Below are 6,222 nucleotides of genomic sequence, written 5' to 3' on the forward strand. Positions count from 1 at the left end.
AATAAACTTAGGGAGCAGAGGTTGCAAACTCTGCCTCTAGATTTACTGGCAACAACCCCAGCGACATCTTCAAGCGAGCCTGGTCGGCAACAGTCAAACCAGCCTCCTGTTATAACAGAAAATCAGAAGAAGCAACAGGCAGAAATGCAGAGAAAAGAACAAGTGGAAAGGCAAAGGAAAGAACAAGCAAAAAAACAACAGAGAGCACAAATGGAACAAGAAGAGAAAAAGAAGAAAGAGATAGAGGAACAGCAGAAGAGGGAACAAGAAGAGAAACAGAAGAGAGAACAAGAAGAACAGCAGAGGAAAGAGCAGGAAAAAGAGCAGCAGAAACAAACCACCGATGTCAATGTGGACACTACCATAGACCCCAAACTATTTCAAGAATGGCAGCAATTTCATTCCATCATCAGTGGATTGGAATGTTCAAAAGATGGGGACACTTCCAAGACAAATGATACGCAGGACATCACTTCTCCTCAGGTTCTAAGCAGAACCAGCGGTCCACCCATTTCCCAGGACGTTGAGGTAATTCCTAAAGACCCTTCCGGTCAAATTGTTCTCCAAGTGGAAGATATTCCTCCCTTGGATGTTTTCTACAGCCCGAGGCATAGAGCAGTTGTGAAGCGATCAAGGAAAAGACGAAGGATTGATCAACCTTCTATCTTTCCAGAGCAAACAGTCACAGGTAATGTAGTATGGAAGGAGGAATTGGACCCCTCCAATGACCTAACAAAGCTGTCACAGTATGCAGGTGCCTATTCTGCAGCAACTATCGACAAGGCATCGGAGGTAAGTCTTCTGCTGAAGACTAAGGACCAAGATATTTTTGCATTACAGGCAGAGGTGACCGAGGCAAAATAGAGGGCAGCGCAAGCAGAGGAGCAGTTGCTGGTACAACAGCAAATGAATGAGCAATTAACCCAGCAATTGCAGGAAGAAAGACAGAAGATCGACCAGAGCGCGATCCAGAAACAAAAGGAGTTATCGGAGGCATTGGCACAGTTGAGGACAGCAAATGAGCTGATGATGAAAGCGAAGGACGAGCAAATAGCTCAATTATCATCACGGCTCGAAGTCATGAAAGGCACCCAAAAGGTGGAGGAATTCAGAGCAGAGGCATCGCAAATAAACAGTGCTTTAATATCACAGATTAGACTCCTGTGTAATCAACTCACTGAGGCAGAACCATTGTGCGAGCTAACTACATCCATTAATCAGCAGGTAGATAAGGCCAGGAATGAGTTGGACCAGGCCGATGAGCTCATAAGTGGATATCTTGACTGGCAAGATTCTGATGTGGGAAAAGCAACGAAGTTGCCTAGAATCCAAGAAACATATAAGGACATACTCTTTACAGAATGGCACACTCAAATGATGAAAGCAGAAAGGGCGGCTTCAAGATGTAAATTAACTGTCGGCAATATGATTGATCTGGTCAACAACACCCTTTACCTGGCAAACATGATCTCCCAGTGTACACCTGGAAGAATAACAACAGCAAATATGATTGAGCAAACAAGTTATCCTGAATTAGAGGAGAAAGGGAGATTAATCGCTGGGGTTAACACTTTGACTTTCGATGCATATTGGCTCTTTCTGATCAAGCCACACACACAAAGGTCTGCCCTCAAGTGTTTAACTGATGCACTCGGGTGCATAATTCCCAATATTCAAGATGCCACATACGCTGCTCAGCTCAGTTCGCGCCTCAACAAACCGCCTGAAGTAGAGCCAATGCTAGCGATAAGTCAGCTCAGGTTTAAGAGGCAAAGAGCCTACCTGATGAATCATTGCTGCCGATTGCCAGATCGTTCCAAGAAATAGGATCAATATTTATTGATACCAATTATGTAGGATTTCTGTTTATTAGATATTTAGAATAGCTTAGTATTTATAGACCCTTTCATTGTTTTGGAAAGGGTCATAAAATTTTGTAATAGACTTAAAGACTGAAGTTTGCACTACTGTGCTTCAGCCTATATTCTTTTATGAAACTCGACCAATCGTTCTTAATTTGACAAGGAAGTTTCTTTATGCAATTGCGCACTATTGTCTTTTGTTGGGGATGTTTTCTGAGTCGAAGGAAGAACTGCGACATAGTGATTGATATACGGGAGTGTTAAACAGCTTATATGGTACTTTTATCTGTATCTGTATTCATTCCTTTTGTTTGAATTGTTGTGTAATTATTCTTGCTATTGTTGAATACATGTATGTGCTGTAACAGCAAATCTCTATCTCATTCCACTATTGGATGTTTTGCGATATGCCTTTTTCTTTAATCATGCATGTAACAATGATATAAATGATGAAGTGTAGTAATTTCGCTGTTATCGCTTTGCGTAACTATTTATGCACAGCAGTCTTGAATGATTTAATATCTATGTTTTAGAGATGGAGTCATCTATATGCCTGTCTTAAAGCACGGATCATCAAACGCTACGCTTTAGAAAACAATAAGTTCCCGGGATAGATCATAGTCATTATATTTTATTGATAGTTTTAGTTATTCGCTTATCGCCAGCATATTCTATAAGTCATTCATCCATCCCGTCTACCTATAATTTTTGGGAAACTGGTCCCATTATCCCCAGTCGGAGCCACTATTCCAAACGGAAAAGGAGTTGTATCAAGGTCCGGACCGGGTGGTTTCCCCTATGTTGTTGCAGCGATTTTCGAGGCATCAACAGTATCCTTATTGGACGATTCGTTCAAGTGATGGTACCATTTGCAGCGCCTCATGTGACTGGTTGCAGAGACCTCAATCCCAAGGCTAATTTCTCTCTTTGAGCCTGAAATTCTTTAAATATCATCACGGGTAAACATGTCTCCTTCATCTCTTCATTTAGTGCCATTCTCGCACCCCTTCTCTCCCCTCTGCTACTCTTTTCCTTCCTCTTCATAACGCCATGGCATCAAGCTCCTCATTCCCACATCGCGCCTCCCTCAAAGCCGAGTTGCAGCAAGTTAAAAATATTCAGAAGCAATGGAATGAGAAATGCAAATTTGAGCTCGATTTTTGTATGCAACAACAACTTCACTAATCGAGATTATCAATAAGACAAACCAACATTGCTCTCACATCGAGCATGCCTTGTCCTCACTGCATGAAGTTATGGATGCACACCATGGGCACATCAGAATGTTTGAATTTTGCATCTCAGTTCAGGAAAGGAAAACCGTTGAGAACTCAGGATCAAACAACCACAACGACAATCACCCTTAGATAGAAGAACGCTCTATCAATTAGAATCACCAAGGCTAATCTAAGTGTCTTGAGATTTTTCTTCCGAATTAATCACATCAATTTTTTATTGATTGATGTTTCAGACCAACTACTATGCTTCATCCTCAAGACAAAGATGAAAATTTAGATCTATCCACAAGTTTAAATAGCTAAAATGCATTATTTTCCAAAAATAAACATTAGAGAGAGTCAAATAAATTAATAATATCTAATATTAAATTAATAAAAGAATGTTAGGTTAAAAAGAATTAAAAATTCTATTATATGTGATATTATTTAATAATGAATGGTTAGTTATAGGAAACTAACCAATATGGGATCAAAATTAATTCACCAAAAGATAGGATAGAAAAATAAACAAAAATATATATAAATTAAAAAAGACAAATAATTAGAACTCATATATTTATAATGATAATTAGGCCGATAGGCCTTCCTTTGAAACAGACTTTCGTCGTCCTTTTCATTCTCAGGTTGACACCTGGCGTCCATATTCGGCGGGCATCTGTCGTGATTTCTGTTTATTCTCAGCGCCGAGAACTTTCTGCTTTCCGTCCGTTTGGTAGCATTATTGTTGGGTGGCATTATTGCTCAACTCTCTCCAAAACCCAATTATGCGGTCCCTGTTTTGCGGTGCACACATTTGTGGCTTGAAACCCTTGTTCTGCGATGCACGATCAACAAATTTGTGCTTTGGAAACCTGTTCTGCAGTTTCTGTGCTTCCATGACCTTACCGAAAGCCTTCTTGGATCAAACTTCATCGACAAACAGACAACCCTGTTTGACAATCTCACAAAGTATAGCAGTGTTCAAACTGACAGAGGAGCCTGGTTTGACAATCTCAGGAACGGAGCTGGAAATCATGAGCCGGCGTTGTGTTTAGAATACATCTGCACAACATCATTTCTTCCAGGTCAAGTCCTTCTTCAATTACTTTGTTTCCCTTTCCTTTCCATATCATCTCTCTCAGTCCTGTTTTGCTTCCTAGGGATTTGCTGGACTTCATTAATGATAGGCTTATGGTTTTTTTTTATATGCTTGGCTCGGCTTTCCTTGCACATATATGCTGCCCCGAATTGTTATCATTATCAGTATTATTATCTTCTCCCAACAGCGACAGAATGACGGATATATCCTTGGCTCTGTTATCTCAAAACAACTCACTTATAATTTAGTTTCCAATCCCACTGTCCAGACCGGTCCTCTGAAGCCCCTAAACGGGAAACATAAGCCCCTTACTTTTGCATTCCCCTGTAGGCGGACTTGTGCCTGTGTAATCATTTTGTGTGTTTCTTTAACCAATCGTTATGGGCCGGCTCAATATATTCAAAATACAAGAATCTCCATCTCAATATATATTCAAGGAGCGCAGAAATTTTGGACTCTTACATCATGGTAAACCCTTGTTATAGACATTTTTGTGCCTTACAGCATGAAGCATGAAATGTCAATAATCTAAGGGATCCAAAGTCCCTAAACATGTTGTTCCTACCCCTAGAGGAACAAGGTCAGCAAACCACAGCACTGAATATCAGTTCTCCACCTGAAAACACTCAAAAACAAGCTAATTCTGGATCATGTCAACTTCTCCACTGAGCATCTGCGCTGAGTGTCAACTGCTCCACTATGTACCTGCGCTGAATGTCAACTGCAAAGAAGGCTACCTGCGCTGGGCGAGTTTGGCCAAGTGGCACAGTCATTCCTCAAGGTGTCAATGCCCAGGAAGCTTCCAAAATGACACTTCGATCAGGGAATTCGACTTGTGATGAGTAAGAGGATCTAGATCTCCAAGTGGAAGCAAGAACCTCCATGTGGACTCAAGAACTGAAGAATAACTGAAGTGGGAGAGGACACTAGTCAGCTTCATGCCAGCCTCAAGCTGACTCATCCTTTCTCCAAAACTCCTATATATAGAGCTCTCTCATGAGGTCTAGGGGGCTGGAATCTTGTGAATGTAAGGAAGTGTTGTTGGTTTGAGTATAGAACTATTGGGTGATTTGCTTTGAAGGAGGTGAAGAGGAGATTTCTTTCTACTGGGAGGTGATGCTGGATTGGGCCTTTTATGGTTGTATCACTTCCTGAACTTTACTTCTTCCATTAATAAAGCATTTGAGGTTCTTCTATATGCATGTGTCTCAATGGTGTATTGCTATACTTGTGTATTTGATTTACTCTAATCCTTGAATCAATTATGAATGTATGCTTCTTGTAGTTTCCCTCTCTTGCCATTTTGCAGGATCTTGGTGTAGCTGGGCCAGTGAAAGAGCAAGGAGCTGGGAGCAAGCAGCAAAGAGAGAAGATTGGATCAATCATTAGCGGAAGACATCGGTTAGTGGATCTCTTTCTCCCCTCTCTTACATCTCATAAAGAAGTAATCTTGAATAGCTTTGCTTTGATTGTTGCTGAGGTACTATCACCCTTAGAGTGGGATAGGGTCATTCCGTATTGGATACTTTTCCCAACAACAAATTGGCGACTCCACTGGGGATCGTATCTTGTTGGTTGTTTGTGTTTTGCTATTCATTTCATAAATACAGGGAGTACCGAATCGAACTGCATTTGGATCTTTCAAATGCAAAGTAGAGGGCAGCTACTCTAGCTCAGTTTCTGGGCATGTTTATGATTTGAAGAGCTGATCCACAAGGACTCTGAACAGCTCTTAGTGATAACTTTTCATCCCTTAGTGTGTACTTGATTGATAGCTTCTGATTTGGCCAAAAACTGAGAATTTTTGAGCAATCTGTGACCCGGAAACTGAGAAAAACGAAAGTTTATCTCTTCAGTGCAGGCACTGTGAAGGCAGTCTGCATTTCAGCGCAGTTCCCGAAGGGGCTACCTGCGCTGAAGGTCAAACTGCCAGTGTACTACCTGCGCTGAACAAGTTTTGCCTAGTGCTACTGGGGTTCCCTGCTGTTTATTGCCCTGTTTTCATCCTTGTTTTTGCAGCCTGTTACCAGTCAATGTACCTATC

Source organism: Pinus tabuliformis, chromosome 5_1 (genome assembly GCF_031772625.1).
Source record: "Pinus tabuliformis cultivar Carrire ecotype Pingquan chromosome 5_1, CPIR1, whole genome shotgun sequence".
Taxonomy (NCBI): Eukaryota; Viridiplantae; Streptophyta; class Pinopsida; order Pinales; family Pinaceae; genus Pinus; species Pinus tabuliformis.